The sequence below is a fragment of the Telopea speciosissima genome, chromosome 4 (genome assembly GCF_018873765.1).
Source record: "Telopea speciosissima isolate NSW1024214 ecotype Mountain lineage chromosome 4, Tspe_v1, whole genome shotgun sequence".
In the NCBI taxonomy this organism is placed as follows: Eukaryota; Viridiplantae; Streptophyta; class Magnoliopsida; order Proteales; family Proteaceae; genus Telopea; species Telopea speciosissima.
Window position 1 is genome coordinate 33540067 of NC_057919.1, and position 25976 is coordinate 33566042.

Below are 25976 nucleotides of genomic sequence, written 5' to 3' on the forward strand. Positions count from 1 at the left end.
GGATGTTTTATCTTCTCGTTATTCGGATATTACTAACATTGCTCCTAATCCTAGGTTTGATTTACCTACATTAGATTTTCTTGTTTTGTTATGCGTAGGGTTCGATTCCAGAGAACTAGGTAAACCTAGATGGGCCTTTGATTTTTTGATAGATGGGAAACTTTGTTTTTTGACAGCTGGGTGATGTAAAAACAATCATTTTTTGGAAGACTGCCATACTCAACAGACCAGATTCTGCTGCTTCGAGAGGTTTGAAGCTGAAAGAAGTTTGGTGCTCTGATAAGGTGCTACCTGGACTTCTTCTAACTCCATCCCTTTCTCCCTGGCCTTTTGAAGTCCTTCCTTACTTTTTGAAGATTTCGGATCGAACAAGTGGTGTCTTTTTTAAACAATTTGCTAACCCCTCTCTAATCTCTTGGTTCAAATGTTGTGTTAATTCTGCTCCCCATACCCCTTTTTGTCTAGACGATTGTACAAATATGATCTTTTAGTTATAAATACTTTTCTTTTTTCCATAAAAAAAAAAATCTAATCCCTATTGGCCAATTCCGCCTACTTGAGCCTGTGTTTTGAAACATTGGCTATCACTGACGTCCATTATTATGAAGAATCAACTTATTTTGGTGGAGCTTAAGCTCTATTTTGTGTAATGATTGATTTCTTTCCATGTCTTTTCTTTTCCTTACCTTCTGTTTGCAGCCCACGTGTTAGGAATGCAGGAAGTGCCAGACGTAGAATCGCGTCACTCGAGAGACGTGGATGAGTGCAGCAAGAGTGGACCCCACCACTGCCTTGGCAGTTAGAGGCAGAACAGGGTTTGTGACACACGTGGCGGTGTTTGGTTGGAGCTGAGGAGCGTGGACTGAAAAGAGTGGCCCTGGTGAGAGTAACCGGGCAGACTGATAACTGCTGGTGCTTATCTTATATAAGGGAGGCAACGGCTCTGGAAGAGGACACACAAAACATATCTTTCAAAACCAGCACTCAATTTATCTTCTTTATTCTATTGCTTTTGTCTTTCAGTTCGTTCCTTGCTATTTTTGTCATTACTTGGGGCTAGAGGAATGTACGATCACATGCTTGGAGTGACGAGGGTGTATGCACAAGGCTCACGTCCATATCTGGTATGATTGATTAGTATATTCATTGTTTCAGGTTCTTTATTGTTTGTGTCTCAAATATCTCTTCTTTTCATAGATCGATAGTGTTTCAAGCTATGATTAACGGTTGTTGCCTTAACCCAAAAGACCTTAGAGCTACTCAGGCAGGAGGGAAACCTACTTGCCTGGTTAGGAGTCAGATCAGGCTATTTTTGGCCTCATTTGAACCTGCGCAAAGGCTCTGGCACGCCCGTGCTGTTTCGCACCACGTGCGTATCCCCGTGTGTGAGTATTGGGATTTTCGTCACCAACACATTTTGGCTTGCCCGGTGGGACCCTCATAACCAGGCCAGACTGGATCCATGCGAACTCTTGTGTCCCCTCATCTCTACACCAGCTATTGGTGCTTTGGCGCAAGGGAGGGAAGATTGAGTTGGTGATGGCCGATAATCGACCGTTCATGGTTGACGCTAGCCATGCAGAGGCCGCTTTATATGATGGGTGCATAGGCCCCATCCAGTTCACTGGAGCGGATGAGGATGGGAAGCCCACATCCCTGGTTACCTCATCCACGGTCCTGGAAGAAGTGTTCCAGTTGAAGGGACCGCGGACAGGAGCTCTGCCGAATCTCGAAGAACGATGGAGGAAGACTGACCAAAATGATCTATGAAGATAAGCCAGATGACTGTAGCAGACATCATGCGCCAGCTGACAGTTGCAAGCCTGGAGCAGAGAATGTCTCATGAAGCAGGTGTGGTGGTCGAGATCTCGGCCAAGGAGCAGACGGTAGCTGGTCCCGAAGTTAGGCTGCAGGACCTACCACCCACGCCGTCGAAAATGGAAGAAACGCTGGCGTAGGTCCAAGATCCATTGATCGAGGTAGATTTAGGGACGGTAGGAGATCACCGGCCTATTTATATTAGTGGGCTACTCCCGCCCGAGTTAAGGGAAGACATTATAAGTTTATTAAAGGAATTTAAGGATTACATTGCTTGGGACTATTCTGAGATGCCTGGTCTAGACTGACGTCTGGTTGAACATCGGTTGCCTATTAAGGATAATTATAGACCAGTAAAGTAGTTGCCCAGGCGGATGGCACCGGACGTCGTTCTAAAAATTAAGGACGAAATTGAACGATTGCTTAAGGCAGGCTTTATCAGAACTGCCAGGTACGTGGAATGGGTGTCGAACATAGTGTCGGTCATAAAGAAGAATGGGAAGCTAAGAGTGTGCATTGACTTCAGGGACCTGAACAAGGCTACCCCCAAGGATGAGTATCCGATGCCGGTGGCCGATATACTGGTCGATGCAGTCACAAAGAATCGTATCATGTCTTTCATAGATGGTCATGCCGGGTAGAATCAGATCTTCATTGCAGAGGAGGATGTCCCAAAAATAGCCTTCCGTTGCCCAGGAGCGCTGGGAACGTATGAATGGCTAGTCATGCCATTTGGGCTAAAGAATGCCAGCGCTACATACCAGAGGGGGATGAATACTATTTTTCACGATATGATCGGCACCTTTGTAGAGGTCTACATCGAAGACGTTGTGGTCAAGTCGAAACATGAGGACGAACACCTTGAATACTTGAGGAGAATGTTCTCCAGGATGAGGACTCACGGCCTGAAGATGAATCCTTTGAAGTACGCCTTTGGAGTGGCAGCCGGTAATTTCCTCGGGTTCCTGGTTCATCAGAAAAGGATTGAGGTTGACAAAAACAAGGCCAAAGCCATCTAGGAGGCAAGGCCACCTTCAAACAAAAAGGAGCTACAGAAGTTTCTGGGGCAGGTGAACTTCCTCCGGTGCTTCATTTCCAACTCTGTAGGTCGGACAAGGGTTTTCTTCCCGCTGCTAAAGTTAAAAGCCGGCGAAGACTTCAGATGGGGTGGCACTCACCAGGAGGCATTTGACCAGATAAAAGCTTATTTGATGAGGCCTCCAGTCCTAATGCCTTCAAGAAAAGGAGTGCCTCTAAAATTGTATGTGTCCATGGCAGAAGGCTCAATAGGGAGCTTACTTGCTCAAGATAACGAAGCTGGGAAAGAGCAGGCAGTGTTCTACCTAACCCGGGCCTTGATGGAGGTAGAGCGAAAGTACCCTACCATTGAGAAGCTCTGCCTGGCGTTGTTCTTCTCCTGTAGCAAGCTTAGGTACTATCTCTTGCCAGCTACGGTGAACGTGGTTTGCCAGACCGACGTCATCAAGTACATGCTCACGCACCCAATTTCTAGGGGAAGGGTTGGGAAGTGGACTCTCGCCCTGACTGAGTTCACTCTCCAGTACGTGCCCCAGAAAGCAGTCAAGGGTCAGGTGCTAGCAGATTTCCTTGCAGACCATCCTCCCATCGAGGCAGCAAAGGGTATGATGGAGGTACCCCTCATCGGCCTGATGCCATGGAAGCTTTTCTTTGATGGATCCAAGACTGAGTAGGTCGCCGGGGCCGGAGTTGTATTGCGATCACCATAAGGGACGGAGACGCAAGTGGCCTTTCGGCTTGATTTCCTGTGTTCTAACAACCAGGCCGAATACGAGGCCCTCATACTGGGGATGGGCCTACTCCTTGGCCTTAAGGTTGATGTCGTGGAGATCATCGGAGATTCGCAGTTGGTAATCAAGCAGCTGGCCGGGGAGTATCGGTGTGAGAGTGAACACTTGGTGGAGTATCTGGCGCATGCCAAGAAGCTGATCAAGGGGTTCCAGGACGTGGTGGTTCGCCACATCCCACAGTCGAAGAATCAGGCCACGAACGGGTTGGCCCAGGCCGCGTCTGGCATCGGTCTACCAGAAGGCAGTTTGGAAAAAACCATCATCATCAAGAGGCAAACAAGGTCTTTTATCCATGAGGCCAGTCAGCTGGAGGTCAACCATGTCAAAGACACACAGCCTGATTGGCGAACGTCGATCATCCAATATTTGAGGAATCCTGGACCAAAATTTGACAGAAGGATTAGGGACAGAGCCACGAGATATGTGCTGATTGGGGAAGATCTCTATAAGAAGGGAAGGGATGACCTGCAACTCTGATGCGTCAATCTGAATGAGGCGACATTGGTCATGGCCGAAGTCCATGAGGGCATATGTGGAGCGCATCAGGAAGGCCCCAAGATGAGATGGTTGGTCTGGTGCCACGGGTACTACTGGCAAATGGCGGCGGTAGATTGCGTTAGGTATGCTAAGGGATGTCTGGCGTGTCAGACCCACGGGCCAGTGCAATGCTTGCCAGCAACGGAGTTTAACCCAGTGATCAAGCCATGGCCATTCAGAGGATGGGCTATGGACCTTATAGGGAAAATTACTCCGCCAGCAATGCGGGGACATTGCTTCATTATTGTGGCCACCGACTACTTTACTAAGTGGGTTAAGGCCATACCAATAAAGGGAGTCAGTCAGACAGAGGTCATCCAATTCCTCAAGAGCCACATCATTCACAGGTTTGGGCTTCCACAGACTGTCAAGTGTGATAATGGGAGCGTTTTTGTTGGAGACGAGGTTGTTGCGTTTGCGACTGAGCTGGAGATAACATTCACCCATTCTACCCCATACGACACACAAGGCAATGGGCAAGCCGAGGCGAGTAACAAGATTCTCAAGGGGTGTTTGGCGAAGGTTGTGGATGACAACCCACGAAGATGGGCAGACATGCTTTCTGAAGTACTTTGGGCATTCAGGACATCACAGCGGACCAGCACGGCCACTACACCCTTCGCTTTAACATACGCCCATGATGCAGTGCTGCCAGTTGAAGTTAGTGTGAAGTCAGCACGGGTGGAATTCCAGCAGGGACTCACACCAACAGCCTACAACGGGGCCATGTTGGCCGAACTTGATGACCTGGAGGAAGAGCGTTTGACCATACTAGACAGGATGCAAGTTCAGAAGAAAAGGGTTGCGGCAAGCTACAACAAAAGGATCAGCTCGAAGCACTTCTAGGAAGTGGACATCGTCTTGAAGGCCGTACTCCCAATCGGGGCAAGGGACCCCAAATTGGGCAAGTGGTCCCCAACATGGGAGGGTCCATTTACGGTCTGTCAGGTGCTCCGTGGAGGGGCTTACAGGCTGTGCGACCTAGAGGAATGCATCCAAATCAGGCCTATCAACGACAAGTTCCTTAAAATTTTCCATCCCATGATCTGGGACTTGGGGTGAATGGAAGAAGGATGGAATACCTCAAGAGCAAGGCCACGAATTGGAAGAAAGAAAGCAGGCTTTACTCGTAAGGAAAGGGAAATACGGCCAGGGTGGGCCAAACAAAACAAAAGAGCAAAAAATAAACAAAGTACCAGTGTTCTTCTAAAAGGGGGAGGGAAGGCACGCAGGCCTGCTTAAAAAAGTCCTGAGGGGTGGATTCCTAGATTTCACTCCATTTCTTCTCCATCACTGACAAACGTTCATTGGCTACGGCCAGGCTAACTTGGCGGCCAGGCCTCAATGCTTTCTGTTGCTTGGCCTGGGCCTTGACAGAGGCCGCCTCTGTGGATACGGTCTGAGAGCCGAGAAGCTTCGTTTTGACCTCCTGATCTAAAACGGCCCTTTCAGACTGAAGAGTCTCGAGCTGGACCTCCAAGCCTTAGATGTCCTGGTCCATGTGGGCTTACCAGTCTTGCCCTTCTTTTACTTCAATCCAGGACCGTCTTGAGGTCGTCTCATAACTTTCGTAGCTTCTCGTCCATGGCGTCGCTCTCTTTGAGAAGGGCTTCGTAGGTCTGAACATTCTTGAGAGCGAGGGGGGCCGAGGTGGTCAGATCAAATATAAAGGCAATGGCCCGGTCTAACCATTCTTTGACTGAGAGTGGGAGGTCTGGTGAAGACAGTAATGTTCAGAGTGCCTCGGCAATAGACGCCAGGTTCCCAACACTCATGGCCTTACGGAAGGGGGACTGCAGGAATGAGTACAAAAGTGCTTTTGCTTCGGTCACTTGAGCTAGAATGGATCCAGGGCCCGAGGGGTCACTAGCCTCTTTCTCATCATTGGAGGAACTTAGATCGGCCAGAATTGCTTCCAAGCTAACAACCTGAAAAGAAAGGCATATCAGCGTTCGCAAGATGGGAAAAATACGTCAGGTCTGAGGCGCACATACCGTGGGGGTCTTAGACCCGCTGGGTTCGGCCACCTCGTGGCCACCGAGCGCACCAGCGCCAGTCTCTTCTTCTTCGTTGTCACTTTTAGAGGCGTCATTTGAGGGGGAGGAGGACTCAAATGCTGAGGAACTGGTAAGAACAACCTAGGTGAACTTGCCGACGACGATCTACTTTAGGCGTGCGCTGGATCGAGTGCGGTCTTTTACTGAACGGGAGGTGACCGAAGGGGACACTGCAGAGGCATGAGGCTTGGTGTTCACGGTGTGGCCTATCTGGAATACACTTGGGAGGAAGGCCTGGCGTTGAGCAGCCTTTGATGGGCTGATGCCTTTAAGCCTCTTACTCATTGGAGGGGGCTCTTCTTCAGATTCTTCGTCGTCCTCGAGTGACGACCCATGATCGCTTCGGGCTGATTGGACTGAGGAGGCAGGCTGAGCTGAGGATTTGGCTATGGCCACAAGGATGTTAGTCAGCAAAAAAGTGGCCAGGGCAATAAAGCAGGGAAAACAAGATGCGACGCTTACCAGCGGCCTGCTTGGGGGCTGATGCTTTCTTGTCTAGTGGCTTGTAGTGCCTGAAGATGAAGGAAGATGCTTACTGCTTTTGTGGCAAGGTCGAAGTAGGAGCAGAGAGGAAAAATACGTACCCTACCAGGCCGTAAAATCTGCAGTTGTTATGGGCTCTCTGACGAAGAATTGGAGCTCAAACTTTGAAAGGACTAGGATGTTCATGGCCGAAGCATGGGATATATCAGCCATGCCCGAATAAACCATTTGGTCTAGCTCACAATCTGTGATGGAATAATAGTTGGGGCAGGGGACTGCTTGGCGAAGGCCAAATTGGTGTGCACAATAATGAGGGTTGTACATCTCAAAGCCGCAGGTGTTGTTCCCCGACGGCTCTAGAGTAACCCCGATATGAAGGTCTCGGCAGACCAAAAACTTGTCCCATAAGGCCTGGGCAGACGTAGGACAATCAATGGCTAGTGAGAGCCAATCAGGGACGGCCTCCTGTGTTTGAAAGGGGAGGAAGAAGCTACCATCTGGGTCAGGCTCAAAGGTGGAAAAGAAGCTGTAGTACTCCTGTAAGGTTTTCAGGTCGTGATGGGGAGAAGAGGCAAAAAAATAGCCGGCCACAGTTTGGACCGGAAGCGATGAAGGGACAACATACAAATCAGTAAAGTAAGCACGGAGCCACATCTGGAGGAGCCAGAATGGGCCTCCTCCATAAGCAAAATCGAACTCGGTAATGTCGTTGCAACCCCGAAAGAGGGCGGCCAAAGTAAAAGAAGCTAGATCAACCACACAGCCTTGCCCCAGGGCGTTGGCCACACGGAGGTAGGTCTTTGAAATCTTGTTTGAGCGAACACAGGCAACGTAACGACAGATCCAAAATAGAAAGAAGGCCATAAGCTCCCGGGTTGAGACAGAACCACGGGTCTGACGGTAGGCTCGCATATAGAAGCTGTAGCTTGCGGACTTGGTAAACTCAAGGCCATGATCCATCTCAACTTCATGGTCGTCGATCAAGCTAGGGGATGAGCCATTGAATTCTTCCCCTTCAACCTTCAGGCCAGTTAGGGCTCCAACGTCCAGGAGGGTTGGGGTTGCCATCCCAAATAAAAAATGGAAGGTGTTTGACGATCGTGACCAGAACTGGAGAGCAGCCTGGAGCAGAGGGCGATCAAGGGGAATAGAGGTGGTCGAGAGCTGGACGGCGTGCAGGACACCGAGATTGATCAACAGGTCAGAACGATCGCAGACCACCCGATCGACCCAGGTTTTCCAATCTAGGAGATAATGGGACCACAATCGCCCAAAAGCCCTATCCTAGAGTTGCAGGGGGGCCGGTGATTGGAAAAGCAACTGTTCCTGATCATATTTTGGAAAGTTGGACAGGCCAGTAAGGTGAGAGACAAAGGCTGGGCCTAGTGCAATGACAGAGGGCACAGAGCAAGGGATTTGTACCTCAGTCCGGATCGTGGGGGGCAGGAGCGAGCATTTTTGCACCAATAGATCTTCCGCCTCTTGCGCCGCCACAGGTTTTGCAGGTTTCCTGGCCATGACGTTGGGGAGGAAGGGTTTGGCGGAGATGAGAAGATGAGAGCGAGAGAGGCCACTGGCGAAGAGATGAGAAAGGGCGAGGGGCTTCGTTGAAGAGCCCTCGGTAATTTACAGGGGCTTTTAATGAAGGCTAGAACTTGCGCCATCATTATGGTGGTGGAGTTTGAAATTCAAAATCCCTAACTGCCTGAGAAGATGAAGCGACAGGAGATTTGGCACGAGGGTTCAGCCGAAGGCAGCTGCCGTTTCGGCCTTTCCAACACAACCCCCTTTGAGCTTAGGCCACGTGGCACCGCTCAGGGAAGTTGTGAGGGGCATTGTTTGCGGCCCAAACCTGCTGGTTCTGGTCAGGCTGGGCCAGAGGGGCCAGGGTTGGACGGTCGTCGCTGGGGCCAAAAACACAGGGGAGACACTGGAACGTGGCTGCACCCTGTGAGTTAAGGGCTGGCCCACGTGTTAGGAATGCAGGAAGTGCTAGACACAGAATTGCGTCCCTCGAGAGACATAGATGAGTGCAGCAAGAGTGGACCCCACCACTGCCTTGGCAGTTGGAGGCAGAACAGGGTTTGTGACACACGTGGCGGTGTTTGGTTGGAGCTGAGGAGCGTGGACCAAAAAGAGTGGCCCTGGTGGGAGTAACCGGGCAGACTGATAACTGTTGGTGCTTATCTTATATAAGGGAGGCAACGACTCTGGAAGAGGACACACAAAACATATCTAACAAAACCAGTACTCAATTTATCATGTTTATTCTATTGCTTTTGTCTTTCATTTCGTTCCTTACTGTTTTTGTCATTACTTGGGGCTAGAGGAATGTACGGTCACATGCTTGGAGTGACGAGGGTGTATGCACAAGGCTCATGTCCATATCTGGTATGATTGATTAGTATATTCATTGTTTTAGGTTCTTTATTGTTTGTGCCTCGAATATGTCTTCTTTTCATAGATCGATAGTGTTTCAGGCTGTGATTAACAGTTGTTGGCTTAACCCAAAAGACCTTAGAGCTACTCAGGCAGGAGGGAAACCTACTTGCCTGGTTAGGAGTCAGATCAGGCTGTTTTCTGCCTCTTTTGAACTTGTGCAAAGGTTCTGGCACGCCGCGCTATTTTGCACCACGTGCGTATCCCCGTCTATGAGTGTTTGGGATTTTTGTCACCAACACCTTCCTAAAAGAAACCTTGCTAAATAATCATTTTCCTAATCTAATTGGCTAAATTTTGACATGTTGAGAGAGAGAGAGAGTTCTACCCAAAAAGAGAGAGAGAGAGAGAGAGAGAGAAAAAAACATTTTCCCTAGTTTTACATGGCATCAGGGGAGGGTTCTGTCTTCTACCCAAAAAAAAAAGGGGGGAGGGTTCTCTCTCTCTCATTAAATAATTTTGCTGCTCTCACGTGCATGAAATCGGTCCATTGCATGTCATTGATGCACTTCATACCACTTGCCCACTACCAAGATTAATTTACAACCTCTCATATTAAATATGAAATAAGTCTCACGAGCAACAACGAGCTTCATCTGGTTAACCTTTTGGGATTGACATGTGATTTGTGTGATTATAAAAAAAAAAATTAATTTAACTACCTTCATCTTTCGATGGTTATTTGGTAAGAATAAAATTTTGTTGCAAACTGGGTAACAGAAATTTTCCTGCTCGTATTTGATCCAATCCCAGTCCACCATGTGTACTGGGCAATTTATTGTCAATTTGGATCCTCTATTGTCGAGCTGCCCGGCAGGACTGTGCTGCCAAGACTGCAAGACACGGTGAGGCATGCAATGACTGCCTTACCCCTGCCCGAGCGCCTTGACCAAGTTGGGGTAAGGTGATTATTACGCGCCTCACCATGTCTTGGCAGCACGGTCCTGCCGAGCAGCTCGGCAATAGAGGATCTGGATCCATTTATTGTAGCCCATGAATACCCACCACGTGTACCACTCTTTTTATTATTTTTGGGCATTCATGCGTTGCAATAAATTGTCTAATATACAGGGTGGCTGGGATTGGACCACATATGGGCGGCAAGAAAATTCATGTTCCCTCTAGTTTGCATCAAATTTTATCCATTTAATAGAGCTTAGAGAGTTTCGAATTGGTTTGCTAACCTCACAAAATATATGAAACATATATCACACAGTCCACACAAACACTTTTTTTTGCTAAAAGTCTGCAAAGTATGTATTAACTATCAAATATCAAATTACATGTTCTGAGAGATCCCCAGATGGGGACTTTAAGATCTACAATTCTTCCTCTCCTCTTTGGCATGATGCCATCAAGGAGCCACCTACACCAACGAAATTAGGGTCAGTTCCCAAATAGATCCCACCTATACCGTACACCAACTGTCATCGAAACCGAAATCTACCCCTTTCAAGTAAGTCCCACTCAATCTCGTTATGAGCAAAGCTTGGGGCTTCATCCCACCGCTGGGAGACCTGCGTTGAGGCACACCTCTTGGCCATGAGGTCTGCAACTGTATTGGCTTCTCTATAGCTATGGGTAATTCTCCACATAATTTCTTTAAGGTAGCTAGCAACTCCCAGCCATAATTGTTGGAACATCCATGGAATTTTACCATTCCTAATGGATGTCACCACCGCGCAGCATCACACTCTATCCATAGCTGCTGAATGCCTTTCTCTCTTGCCAACTGAAAACCAAAAAAGAAGGCAGAAAACTCAGCAATGAAATTAGTAGAGACTCCCAAGTACTGCACAAAACTTCCCTCTGGCTGTCCCAGTCTGTTGCGAAGTATCCCTGCTGCACCAGAGTGCCCCGGATTCCCTATCGAGCAGCCATCAATATTTAGTTTTTTCCAATTTTCTTCCGGTTTCCTCCATAGGATTTCTATTATTCGGGTTGCCTTGGCATTGGAAATGCAGCTCCAATTTCCCATGCTATTACCAGCTCCTGTTGAGACTTGATGGTGCACTTCATGAGTGTCGATGCATCCCTAAGGTCTGCCTTTAAGGATCGCAAGATGTCGCTAGATCTTTTTCCATTCCCTTCAAACCGTCGCCTGTTTCTTTCATTCCATATGTGAAACGGTACCAAAATGAAGCCCGCCAGCCACACTTTAGCTAGGGCACTGGTCTCGGCTTTTTCTCTCCACCATGTTATCAAATCATGCATTGAATCTTTGGCCGGCCAAGCTTTTTGAAACATAGCTAGAAAACCCTGCCACAGCTTAATTGAAAAGGAGCATTCTAGGGGGAATGATAAATATAAATTATTTCTTAGATAGCTTGATTGGGTTGTGTGTTCATGACTGATAAAAAAAAATGGAGTGGGGGAGGGCTTGTCTTCATGAGGTTCACATTTTTTGTGAAGTTAGAATTTTTTTTATTTTTTATTTTTTATTTTTGACCCAAAAGCCTATTTACTAGTCCTCCATTTTTTTTTTGTAAGCACTAGTCATAGAGTATGTGTCACATACCCAAAAGATTAGGTGATGACATATGTCCTTTTTGCTTCTAGTAGACCTAACTCTATATGCATTATATACTATAAGGAGGGATATTCTCCCAAATAGAAAAAAAACAAGGGTTATTTAACTAGAGGGTTATATAAAATGAGCAATTTGATTAGCCAATGGACCTTGGAAAATAATTGACATGATGAACTAATTAAACTGCTGGAGTGGACTTCATGAGTCCTCCATAGACCACAATTCATGAAATTAATGAATTTTAATTATGATATACATGAACCCTCAATAGGTGTTCTTATATAATTTAAATAAGGGTTTTTTCGACCAAAAAAAATAAGGGTTTTTTTTACTGAAAAAAATTTAAATAGGGTTTTTTACACGTACTTCCCCTGAGTTTTTAAGTATTTAGAAAAACATTTGTGAGTTTTGGATATTTACGCATGTCACCCCTACTTTCCAAAATCTTCAATAAGTAAACCCAGTCTGTTAACCTTAGACTAAAAACGTTAGAATACATCATTTATTGACCAAAGTGCCCTTCCTACTAAACTAAACATCTTCCATTATTTTACTATGGAGCAGGAACAAATCGAAAGGAGAAGCCCTAAAGGCTACCAAACCTCCGATCTGGGTTCACCATTCTTGTTGCTAAGCTGACACTGGCCATCTCTGGCTTCCGGCGATCTGGAAATGTAGAGCTGCGACTCCTCCCATATATATGCTACTTGTTACATGTAATACATATAAAAACATGTATAATACATCACCCTTTAAAAAACATGTTTTTCATATAAATGCATTTATACGTTCAGATACGCGTATTTACTAAGCTACACACCACCATCTATTATTGGACTGGTATGCACCACTCAAAATACGGAGAGAGATGTACCCTCAATAGGGTTCTTACATAATTTAGATTAAAAATAAAAAATTGAACCTCACAAATCTTATTATCCCCTCCACAACCAATGGATCTCTAGAATCCTTATTTCCATGTTATTATAAGAATTGTGTGTGTGTGTCTCTCTCTTTATTACTACACAACACACCACCATCTAATACCGTATTCGTATGCACCAGTCAATCTAGGTAGGGAGGGGGGAGAGAGATGGAAACTAAGAAAGGTAATCGTGTTTAAGAAGTTGCAACCCTTCCATTGCATCCTTCGGGGTAGAAGCCTCCGGGAATGTGCTCGTCGCCGGTGTCGTAAACGATCCTCAAGATCTCATTGGGAGTTCTTGGGTAAGAGAGAGAGTCAAAGTTTCCAGCTAAGACATTACTCTCAGTACTATTCATCCTTGATTCCACACTTACCCGCTTTGTTCCTCAGCTTCGAGATCTTATCTGTGAACTCCTCCACTGTTATGTTGTAAGGTTCCACCATTTCCTTGGCTCTTTCGTACAAGTACATTCTTATCACTGCATCTTGCCCAGCTTCCACCCCTTCCAGACCCGCCAAAAGCTGCAATAATTCTTAACAAATTAATTAAAATCTTGATTTCTAGTGTTTTTTTTTTTATTAATTTTATCATAATTAATCAATAGCTACTTACTGCGTTTGCTTTGTATCCGTTGATGAATGGATTGGTTCCAACGTAACCAGTAAGACCCACATAAGGAATAAAGTAGGAAGCCAACATGAAATTGAGGCTATTACGGTATGGATCGAAGGGAGGGATCAGTGGGTATTCGAATGCCTCATCGATTTGCTTGGCGAAGTTATGGGAGCTAATATTCAACAATGGCCTTGGGAACCCACCAAATGTTTGTTCAATTGCCCTAGTGAATAATATGCAAACAAATTAGTAACCAAAATCATGTTGATCTAATGAATCAAGTGTACATGAAAGAGAGAGAGAGAGAGAGAGACCTGACATGGCCAACTTCTTGGAGGCCAAACTCTGTGATAATAGCTAGAATGAGATTATCAAGGTTGGCTTTCATGGCACCGAAGGGAGGTGGGCCACCCATGGCCAACTTGGGAGCGATCTTATCAAGCCCGTATCCCAGTGACCCCCACAAGAAAAATTCTGCTTCGAGGAACTCAAGTGTTGCGTGTGAAAACCTCCATCGCCCGGTTCGCCCACAGATGAGCCTGCCAAAAACCGAGTGAGCGCAAGAGAGCCGGCGTGGCTCCGGCCAAAGATTCTCCGTCGCACAAGTCAGGTCTCCAGTGCAACAGCGTAATAGCTAGTAAAAAGTGAGATGAGCGTTTGAGCTCCATACCTGAGTATTTATAGAATGAGGTGAGGCGGTTGGACGAGTCCTTGTATGGTAAGAGTCCTCTGTTGGTAGGGCTCTTCCTCGCGGGGTGGAGAGGAGAGTTATTTTCGGGGTCGGACTCTCACTAAGGTAAGAGTCCTTATTGGAGTGTGATTTGGTATCGTGACGAGATCGTGGCTCGATCCTTATCCCGCGATACTCGGGTGGTGCTGACGTGGCACCGTGATCCCCGGTGGGGCGTTATGGTAGCTTCTGTGGAGGAGGGCTCGGCCTCGGACTGCCGTGGCATGGGCGCTCGGCCTCGGACGGGCATGGTCGGGGTACTTGGCCTCCGGCCGTGGCCTCGATGCTCGGCCTCAGACTGTCATTGCCTCGGCATGTGCGGCTGGGAGTTTCCCCCGGCCATGCTGGAGCTCAGCCAAATCATGGCAGCTGGTCTTGGGCCGACCTGTATGGACTCGGCTCATGGCTCGGCTGGCCTGAGCCTCGACCATGTCGAGGAGATCGTTTACTCACTTTGAACGAGGTATGGTGCCGTGCTCCGGGTGCTCGGCCATGTCCTCGGTGGGCTGAGTGGTCGGCCTATGTACTCGGCCAGGTCAAAAATGAAGTGTTGCTTCCTTCCGGGTGAATGGTTCGGCCCGGTCTGGGGCATGCTCGGCTCGACCTAGGGCCTCGGTCTCAGCACATCCACGTGGCAACCTCCGGTTGGTTGGGAGATTTATGACTCATCACAAGCCCCCCACTCATCAAGGGTCGGCTTGGCCTTGATGAGTAGAGCCTTTGCAGACTGTTTGTTTTCTCCCGAGGTCGAGTCATAGCTCTTCTACTTCGTCGATTTAACGTTGTACGGACTGACAGTTGGGGTGACAGTGCCACTACACTCGGTGCCATAATGGTGCTCAGGAATTCGAATCGTCTCCTGATCTGGACCGTTGAATCTTGCTGAATCCTTCTCGGCTGTCAGATCCTGTCTATCCAGAGGCTATAACTAGGCGACTCGCCTTCACTCATTCTTCACTGTTTCAAATCTTCGGAGTGCTCGGCTAGCTCGGAGTCCTTAGCTCTTCTAGTGCTCAGCTTTCTAGTTCTTCTTCGGCTCATCTGCGAAGCTTCTCCAACTAGTAAGTCTCCTCTGCCCATTATGTTAGTTGGTAGTAGTCACAAGGGTGAAGTATTCGCTAGAGCAGCTAAGGGTGCGAGTCCGAGCCGAGAGCTCCCTGCTCGCTCCCCCACCATAGACCTTTTGGGCTCGACTTCGGACGAGCCCGTTGTAGCGGAGCCTCGTCAGGCCGACATGGCTGAGGCCCCCCTGTCCATAGAGTCTGGCCAGGAGGCCCAGCTAATTTGCGAAGACCGAGCCTAGAGCTCGGGGTCGTCTTCCTCAGACAACGATGAGTCAGATGAGGAGAAGTCTTCTCAAGAGGGGGTCGGCTCGGTCGATTCTTCCAATGATGTTCCAGAGCCGGAGGAAGGTAGCGTCGGCACAGTCTCAAGAACAGTCATCAAAGTCGACCGCCTGTGCCTCAGAGCCACTTATGCCATTCCCGAGGAGATCAAGCTCCGAGCCCCCAATCCCGGGGAGATGGCCTACTTTATTCGGCCTGGCGAGGTGGCCTTGTCCGAGATTGCGTTCAAGTACGCCTTCAGGCTTCTGGTGCTCGACCTGGTGGACCAAATTCTAGACCACTTCCACCTATCCCCAGGTCAACTGGTGCTGAACTCGTGGCTGACGTTGTACGGCTTCCATGTCCTCTTCTACGAGATGGGCCGAGCTGCGAGCATGGCCCTTTTCTCTAGGCTTTATTTTCTGAAGAAGTTGTCGGAGAAGGGGTGGTACTATTTCACTAGCCGAACTGGGAAGGGTGCGGCCCTGATCGGCCATAAATTTTTGGTTGGGACGCCGACCTCGAACAAACACTGGAAGCCCCAGTTCTTCTTTGCTTCCATCTCGGACTGCCCTTTCCGAACCGAGTGGAAGGAGATCCACCTGGTCTACGTCAAAGGGCTCTGCCTGTGAATGAGAATGGGCTGACCTCGCTCAATATGATTTGTCAGCATCCTCCCTTCAACGTCCTCCAACTTTTGGGCCATGGGTTTCTCCAAAGGTAGAACCTGACCCCTGGTAGGGTATCCGAGCCGAGCTATCTGTGTTGTGTACTTGACGTGTCTGTCATTTTTTGTATGTTTTCTAACGGGTCTTTCCTTTTTGCAGTGGTCGGTCACGTTCCTCCTATGGATACAGCTCAGCTTAGGGCCGAGACCATTGCGGCACGAAGGCAGAAGGGCTCTAACAAGAAATCCCGAGGTGAGACCTCGAAGGTGCCTAAGGGTAAAGTTGTGCTGCAGAGCCCAACGGGGGCCATGGTCGGCCTTGAGGCCGAGAAGGCCAAGGCTCAAATGAGCCCTCCCCGGAAGGGGAAAGGTCGAGAGGGCAATATGAGCCCGCCGAGGGACTCCAAGCGCCACAGGATCTCTGTCAACCTGACGGGTGGTACCCTTCCTCTGGTCGCCTCGCCCACAGATATTTCTCGGCTGGTCTTGGGGAGGACCTCGTCCAGCAACATTCCACTTCGGCCAAACTGGCATCTTTTCCCAGGTGACTCTGCCCTGACATCGGTTACGCATGCCAAGGAGTGGCTCGACGCAAGTCGGCTCCCCAAGGACAAGGAAATGCTTGAGAAGTTATCCGATCCCGAGCTCCTCTCCTCCCTGTTCCAGGACTTCAACATGGTAAGCTTCTGCTCGGCTCCTACTGATTGGTCCGACCTGATGGGCTTGGCATGATTCTTGCTCGGATGTCTTTTTGTAGGGCTTTGCCAAGGCGGTGGAGACCATGCTTTAGCTCGCAAGGCGCTCTCTCGAGGCATGCCACGAGAAAGCCAATGAGGAAGCTCGCAAGGGTCGGCATGCCACGAGACTATTGAGAGGCGAGGTTGAGATCCTTAAGGTGGAGGTGGCCAAGCACAAGGACTAGGCCAAGGCTTTAAGGGTCAGCTCGACCAGGCCAAAAAGAAGTCCGAGGCCGATCTGAAGCGCGCCCGGGCCGAGACGGTGACCAACTACCTCATGTCCGTGGAGTACGCGGAGGTGTGCCATAGTCTAAGGATGCCTTCATATGCCGAGGGCTATGACGAAGGACGAGCCGACCTCCTGAAGGAGATAAAGGCCGCCTACCCCACCCTCAACCTTTCTCAATTCGACGACGATGAGACCACCGTGGTCGAGGAGTTGGGGGAAGATGTCGGGGTGGAGGTTGACCAGGCTGGCTTGACCGAGACCGCCCCACGGGATGAGCTCGCCCCTCTCGCCGAGGACCCTGCCACTGTGGACCTAGCGGCCAAGGACCCAGCTGCCAAGGACTCCCTTGATACCACCGAGCTCTAGACTATTCTTTTCCTTTTGATGTACACATCCCCATGCTTGGGGTTTTGATAGCTTTCTTTTCTCCCTCTTTTTTTTTTTAATTTTTTTTTTTAATGTATGTACCGAGCCGAATGGCTTCTTTTTGTACTACGCCGAGCTTTCAGCCTTTAATGAATGCAACATCTTTCTTCCAAATTTGGCTAAGTGTATAAGCTCAGCAATTGTCTCTTTCCTTTTTGTTGACGTTATTCTATCCGCCCGAGCCCGAGGTCGGAGCCCCGGCTAAGGTCGGAACTCGCTTCTAGCAATCGGCTCCGGTGGTCGGCGACCTAGGCGTCGCCATGCAACGCTTCATCGGAGGGGATCTTCGTCGACCTTATATCCTTGGGAAGTTTTCTTTGCTTCTAGTGTCCAGCTCGGTCGTTGTCGCATGGCCGAGCCACCTTTGCGGCCGAGCTTAATACCTTAGAAATTTTTGCTTGGTTTTAAGCTCTGTTCGGCTCGACCGTGGAGGGAGTTTAAGTTTCTCGGTCTGCCTGCCTATGAGGGCTGGTCTTACGACTTTGTTGCCGACCTATGAGGGTCGGTCTTCAAACGTCGGCCAGTCTATGAGGACTGGTCTTATGACCTTATTACCGACCTATGAGGGTCGGTCTTCAGACGTCGGCCAGTCTATGAGGACTGGTCTTATGACCTTGTTGTCGACCTATGAGGGTCGGTCTTCATACATCGGCCAGTCTATGAGGACTGGTCTTATGACCTTGTTGCCGACCTATGAGGGTCGGTCTTCATACGTCGGCTAGTCTATGAGGACTGGTCTTATGACTCGGCGTTTTTAGGCTCAGAATGCATTTATAAATGTGGAAGAAACTCAATTTATTGAATCATAAAGATGTTTGGCCGAAGCTAAATACATATGTGCTCGCTCATAGCCGGGCCGAGCTAAATACTTTATTGAAAAAATTTCTTTAAATTCTCCGAGTTCCAAGGCCTCGGTACCTTCTTGCCCCCCGGAGTCTGCAAGCGATACGTCCTTGGGCGAATTTGCTTGGAGACTATGTACGGTGCCTCCCAATTTGGTGCTAACTTTCCTTGCTGCCTTGGTTGGGACGCGCTGAGCTTTCTGAGGACGAGGTCTCCTTGGCAAAAATGTCGCTCCTTTACCCTCGAGTTCTTGTACTTTACCGTCTTTTGTTGGTAAGCTGTGTTCTGAAGCAAGGCATTCTCTCGGACTTCATCGAGAAAGTCGAGGTTGGCTCTAAGCCCATCTTCATCGGTCTTCTCATCAAAATTGAGCACTCTGTATGATGATGCTTTGACCTCGATGGGAGTGAAGGCTTCGGTTCCATATGCTAGCCGAAAAGGACTCTCCCCGGTCGGTGTTCTTATGGTTGTCCGATACGCCCATAGGATGTTCGGCAACTCTTCCACCCATCTTCCTTTGGCTTCATCCGATCTTCTTTTGATCCCCGCAAGTAGTGTTCGATTCGACACCTCCACTTGCCCATTGGCTTATGGATGAGCTACCGAGACCGGGCAAAAATCAATGTAGAAGTGCTTGCAGAACTCCCAAAAGCTCAGATTGTTGAACTGCACACCGTTGTCAGTGATGAGAACTTTGGGTAGTCTGAACCGATAGATCACCTTGTCTCAGAAGAATTTCTCCATGCTTTTCTCGGTGATGGTGGCCAGGGGCTCGGCCTCAACCCACTTGGTGAAGTAGTTGATGGCTACAACCACGTATTTTTGATTTTCGGAAGCCGGGGTAAAGTCTCCGAGAATATCCATCCCCCACATAGCAAAAGGAATTGGACTCAGCATAGAGGTCAGCTTTATTGCAGGTCGGCTCGACACTGGTGCGAAGAGCTGACACTTCTCGCACGTCTTCACATACTTCATGGCCTCTTCTTGAATTCTCGGCCAATAGAACCCTTGTCGAAGTATCTTATATGCTAGAGCTTGGCCGCCCATATGGCTCCCACATATTCCTTCGTGCACTTCGGCTAAGGCGTACTCGGCCCCTTTCGGTCCGAGGCACTAAAGGAGAGGAGCCGAGATAGCTCTCTTGTATAATACGTTGTCGATCATTACATACTTCACGGCTTGGATCTTAACTTTTCTTGCTTCATCGCGATTCTCTGGGAGTTGATCATTCTCCAAGTAGTTGACGATCGGGTCCATCCAGGTCGGCCCATCTTCCTCAATGTGTTTGACACTTTCTTCTTGGAAGGAGGGCTTCTCAAGAATCTCTATGTATACCAATCGGCTCATATTTGGGAGGTCGGCCTCGGCCAACCGTGAGAGGGAGTTAGCCACAGCATTCTCTTGCCTTGGTATTCGGGTCATCTCAAAGTGCTCGAGCTCGGAGATCAGTGTTCGGGCTCAGCTCAGGTATGCCATCATTCTTGCATCCTTAGCTTCGTACTCACTATTGACTTGGTTGACCACAAGTTGGGAGTCGCTTCGTACTTTTAGTCGTCCGACGCCTATAGCTTTGCTCACTCGGAGCCCGGCTAGGAAGGCTTCGTACTCGGCCTCATTATTCGAGGCTGGGAATTTGAATCTCAGGGCGTATTGGATGCGGAAACCCTCGGGGCTAACCAACATCAAGCCTTCTCCACACCCAGCAGAATTGATCAAACCGTCAACGTTCATGATCCATGAATGCTCGGCTTCGGGCTCGGCCTTAGTTTCTGCCGTTGGCTCGGCCTCTCTTACCTCAGGGTCAGGTATGGTACATTCTACTATGAAGTCCGTAAAAGCTTGTCCCTTTATCACCGTCCTCGACTGGTAGCTTATGTTGTACTCGCTCAGCTCTACCGCCCACGCGATCAACTGGCCTGACACATCCAATTTGTGCAATATCTTTTTGAGTGGCTAGTCCGTCAACACAGCTATCGGATGAGCTTGGAAATAGGGCCTCAGCTTTCTTGCGGCCGTTACTAGGGCGAAGGCCACCTTCTCAAACTTGGAGTACCTTGTCTCGACGTCGACGAGGACGTGGCTGATGTAGTATATGGGCTTTTGTGCTCGGCCATCCTCCCTGACCAGCACCGCGCTAACCGCGATCGGGGTCGCGGCGAGGTAAACTTAGAGTTCTTCTTTAGGCTCGAGTCAGTTGAGTAGAGGTGGATTCTCCAAGTACTTCTTCAGGTCGTCAAAAACTTGTTGGCACTCGTCGGTCCACTTGAAATCCTTCGGGCTTCGAATGTTCTTCAAAGTTTTGAAAAATGGGAGACACTTGTCGCCCGACCTCGACATGAACCGTGCTAGCGCCGTAACTCTTCCATTCAGCCTTTGTACTTCTCAGATCGTCTTCGGAGGGTTCATCTCTTGGATGGCCTTGATCTTCGCCGGGTTGGCCTCGATGCCCCGAATGGAGACCAAGAAGCCAAGGAATTTCCCCGAGGTTACGTCGAAAGCGCACTTGGCAGGGTTCAGCTTCATTTGGTTTTTCTTGAGCACGCTGAAGGCCTCTTCCAGGTCGGCTAAATGATGCTCAGCCTTCAAGCTCTTCACCAACATGTCGTCTACATAGACTTCCATGTTTCTACCGATTTGTGCCCGGAATATGTAGTTCACCAACTGCTGGTATGTTGCTCCGGCGTTCTTTAACCCGAACGGCATGACCTTGTAGCAAAAATTTTCTTGGTCGGTTCAGAAAGCTGTGTTGGACACGTCCTCTTCGTGCATTAGAATTTGATTATAGCCGGAGTACGCATCCATAAAGCTCAACATCTCGTGCCCAGCAGTGGCATCTATCAACAGGTAGATCCGAGGCAGCGGGTACTCATCTTTTGGACACGCCTTGTTGAGGTCAGTGTAGTCGATGCACATCCTCCACTTTCCATTCGGCTTGGGAACCATGACGATGTTCGCCAACCAAGTCGGGAACTTTTCTTCCCGGATAAACCCTGACCGTTGGAGCTTCTCCACTTCCTCTCTGATCGTGGGTTGCCGATCGAGAGCATAATTCCTTCTCTTCTATTGGATCGGCTTTCAGCTCGGATCCACTTGGAGTCGGTGCTCGGCTACGTGCCTCGATATGCCCGGCATGTCAGCGGCTAACCATGCGAAGATGTCAGCATTCGTCTTTAAGAAGTTTTCGAGCCGATTCCTTTATTCTTCGCTCAGCAATTATTCAAGTTGTACTATCTTCGTTGGATCTTTGTCGCTGAGGGAGAATGGGATGAGGTCTTCCACAGGCCTTCCACGCCTTTCAGTGAGCTCATCCTGCTGGTCCTTAGGGAGGTGCTCGGTGTACATTGCCATTCCTCGGACATTCCCCCTGTTTTGCTTGACGAAGGCGGCTTAGCATTCTCGGGCTTTCTTTTGATCAACCCGGATTTCTCCGATGGCGTTCTCCGTGGGAAATTTCATCTTCAAATGCATCGGTAAGATTATGGCTTAGAGAGCGGTCAGCGATAGGCGGCCGAGTATGGCGTTGAATGCCACCACCAACCGTTCTACCATGAATTTGACTTGGATCGTCGCTTGACATGGAGCTTGGCCGAACATGACTAGTAGGTCAATTGAGCCCTTGATTGTGGCGGTGGCCCCTGAGAACCCATGGAGGGAAGTTCCTTCCGGCTTGAGTGCATCATCGCCGAAGCTGAATTGCCGGCAGGCGTCGAGTGACATGAGGTCCACAGATGCCCCTGTGTCGACCAATACCCGATGAACGGGTCTCTTTGAAATTTCTACCTGTACCACCAAAGCATCATCGTGAGGAAAACATATACCTTCGAGGTCGGCTTCAGTGAAGGAGATTGTCGCCTTGGAGTTTGGCTTTTTACTCGGCATCTCCGTGACCCCGACGAACCGTGCACTTGCCTTGGCCTGCCGTGTGGATTCTTGTCCGGGGCCTCCAACGATAGTGTATATGGGGGCTCCCTTATTACTGCTCGGCCCGGACACATCATCTTTCTTTTCAGTCCTATCTTTGGCCTCGTCGTGCTCGGCTCTTCGGCCATCTATCCTCGGCTCGGCCTTTCTCCTGTCGCGATCCTCAGGTTGCCGACCCCCACGCTCTTCTCGGCCTCCTTTAACATACCGCTTTAGATAACCCGCCTTTATCAGCTCTTCAATTTCTCTTTTCAGCTGATAACAATCTTTGCTGTCGTGACCGGTGTCCTTGTGGAATTGACAATACTTGTTGGGATTCTGAGATGACCCGGCTTGCATGGGCAGGGGTCGGTGGATGTAACCGCCGTCCTGTATTTGCATCAAAATCTCCTTATGCGAAGTATTCAGTGGGTGTAATCGGGGCTCCGAGGTCGGTTTGATCTCTCAGCTCGGCGATCAGTCTTTGACCTCTTTTCCTCCTTGCAATCATCGATCGTCGGCCTTTTCTTCTCAGCTCTGCCTTCGTTCCCCTTCCGGGCTTGGAGCACCTCCGCCATATTTGCAAACTCATTGCACCTCTCCAAGAGCTCGGCCAGGTTTTTGGTCGACTTCTGGGCCAAGTCCTTGATGAGGTCCATGTCAGCGAGCCCGTTGCTCATCGTAGTATAGGCTGTGGCCTCATCCAAATCCTTGATTTCTAAGGATGCTTTGTTGAAACGTGAGACGAACGCTCAGATCTACTCATCAGACCGTTGCTTCACACTGAGGAGGTTGACCATCGTCTTCTTGTGTTTCATGCTACTCTAGAAGCGAGTGACAAAGGCTCGGCAGAGCTGAGTAAAGCTTGTTATGGAGTTTGGTGGCAACCAGGAGAACCATGAGGTCGCCGCACCCTGGAGAGATGCGGGGAAAGCCCGATAAGAGACAATCTCGATTCCCCCATACATGGTCACCATCGTATTGAAGTAGTTGATATAATCCGTCGGGTCGACCGTCCTGTCATACCGATCAAAGGGAGGTGGCTTGAACCCGATCGGTAGTGGCACGGTCATGATCCAGGGAGGATAAGGGTGTCGTCCGACTAGGGAATAAGCATCCGGGGTCGCCTGTTTCTTCAATCCCTCCACCTGCTCAGCCAAGTCTCGTAGCCGCTTTTCTAGCCCAGTTTCAGGTGCTCGGCCGTTCGGCTCGTCCACCTGGTGCAAATTATCCATTCATTTGGCTGAGGTCGGCCATTTTGTCCTTCAGCTCGGGATCGGTTTGCTCCGTCGTCCCGTTGAGGTCGGCCATTCTGGTTTGCTCAGTCAGCATCACCCCTCCTTGTTCTTCTTTCCATCTGGAAATTGGACTCGCGGGGGCTTCTCGACTGCTCTTCTCGGAGAGGCGAGCTTCGGTACCGGGGGGCTACCTCCTGTTGTTCTCGATGTGCCCTCGGCTGTTCGTCCTCTCTGAGCTGGCCTAAAAATACCAATCTTCTCTCTATCGATGCCGCTGGTTTGATCTCTCGCCCGGTCCTCGAGCTCCCACGATGATCCTGCTCATCCCGTCGAGCGCTCCTATTGGGACGCGGAGGAGGAGTTTTCTGACCGAGTGGATGAAGCTGAATGTCCATGACTTGTCGTTGACCCTGGGCCATCTGTACCATGAGAGTCCGCAGCATCTCGTTAGTGTGCAGCAGTTGAAGCTGAATGTCCATGACTTGTCGGTTGTTCGCCGGGGCTTCCGGATCCAAATTTCCCGGCACGGGTGGTGGCAGCGGCAAATTCTACCCTGGGTGGTTCGGATCGGCCCTCGGCTGTCCTTCTGCTGTCGTGTCCAGCACACTTCCTCCATTCCCACCATCCACTGGGGGAATCGGGTTGGCCGTGGTCCCCACACTGGGCTGCGGGCCCCGTCATTCGAGGGGGTCTTCCAGTCGTGCCTTGCCACGACATTTCAGGGGGTAGCGAACGTCTCGCTTGCCTATCAGGTTGTGGCTCATCCCCACGGGAGGCAGAGCCGTACTGTCCTGATCTTGTTTGCACCACCATTATCTTCGCTCCTTGGATTGGCAAAAACAACGATGACTAGTTGACGTCGTTCCCACAGACGGCCGCAAATCTATTATGTGTGAAAACCTCCATCGTCCGGTTCGCCCATGGATGAGCCTGTAAAAAATCGAGTGAGTGTAAGAAAGCTGGTGTGGCTCCGGCCTAGGACTCTCCGACGCACAAGTCAGGTCTCCAGTGCAACAGCGTAACAGCTAGTAAAAAGTGAGATGAGCATTTGAGCTCCATACCTGAGTATTTATAGAATGAGGTGAGGCGGTTGGAGGAGTCCTTGTATGGTAAGAGTCCTCTATTGGTAGAGTGGAGAGTTATTTTCGGGGTCGGACTCTCACTAAGGTAAGAGTCCTTATTGGAGTGTGATTTGGTATCATGACGAGATCGTGGCCCGATCCTTATCCCACGATACTTGGGTGGTGCTGATGTGGCACCGTGATCCCCGGTGGGGCGTTATGGTAGCTTCTGTGGAGGAGGGCTCGGCCTCAGTGCTCGGCCTCGGATGACCGTGGCGTGGGCGCTCGGCCTCGGACGGGCGTTGTAGGGGTGCTTGGCCTCCGATCGTGGCCTCGGCATGTGCGACTAGGAGTTTCCCCCGGCCACGCTGGAGCTCGGTCGAATCATGGCGGCCCATCTTGGGCCGACCTATATGGACTCGGCTCATGGCTCGGCTGGCCTGAGCCTTAACCATGCCGAGGAGATCGTTTACTCGCTTTGAATGAGGTATGGCACCGCGCACCGGGTGCTCGGCCTGGTCCTCGACGGGCTGAGTGGTCGGCCTATGTACTCGGCCAGGTCAAAAATGAAGTGTTGCTTCCTTCCGGGTGAATGGTTCGGCCCGGTCTGGGGTGTGCTCGGCTTGGCCCAGGGCCTCGGTCTCAGCACATCCACGTGGCGACCTCCGGTTGATTGGGAGATTTGTGACTCATCATCAAGATTCAGGGGAAATTGCATATGGTCCACATCTTCTGGAAAAACCGGAATCCCATGGGGAGGATGTTACGGTCCACATATTGGGTCCGCAGGAGACTCTAAGTGATGAAAGCTACCATAGCAACAATAGAGTAAGTTGCCTAAGATAATGAACAACACTGAGAGCTGGAAGTTGCAGAACATAGAAACCATTGCCATCAGAATGATCAGCAGAGAAAGAGAAACTTCAACTCTTCAACTCGAAATTGCATAGAAGAAGAGAGATTTTCAGATATATTTATAGTTGATGACATGAAATAGTTGTTTCCAATGGGCTTATGTGTGTATATATCTTCATTTCTTGACTCTACTGTTAAAAAGCAAGAAGGACCCATAGCAAAAGCCGTGGGGCAGAGCCGTTGACGACCGCTACTGTGTGTTTTTTCATTTCTTCAATTTGATCTTAAAAATCAAGAGCGACGGCTGTTGTGTGTGTGTGTGTTTTTCCTCATTTGTTCACTTGGCTCCTAAAAAATCAGGAAGGACGCACAATAAAAGCCCTGGGGCACAGCCGTCGACGACGACTCTGTGTGTCTTTTCATTTCTTTACTTCACTCTTAAAAATCAAGAGCGACGGTTGTTGTGTGTGTGTTTCTTCATTTCTTCACTGTACGGCTGCATGTTTTAAAGTATCGGTATTGTATTGGATGATATGTAACAGTTTTGTTAGTGACCGATCCTGATACCATTTCTGTAGCACCATAGGGATAAGAGATAAAATGGTCAAAAATCCTATTTTTTAAGAAAAATTAGGGGCAAATTTGTGTAAAACAACCCATCATATCAGTTTTGCAGATGACCGATATCCGATCCAATACCATGAACAGGCGTTGTGTGTATCTTCATTTCT

General features: G+C 49.4%; 1 pseudogene; it reads right to left on the reverse strand.

The window, feature by feature from the left end:
* Positions 1-12812: 12812 nt before the first annotated feature.
* LOC122659234 lies at positions 12813-25305 on the reverse strand (annotated as a pseudogene).
* Between the last annotated feature and the right edge of the window lie 671 nt (positions 25306-25976).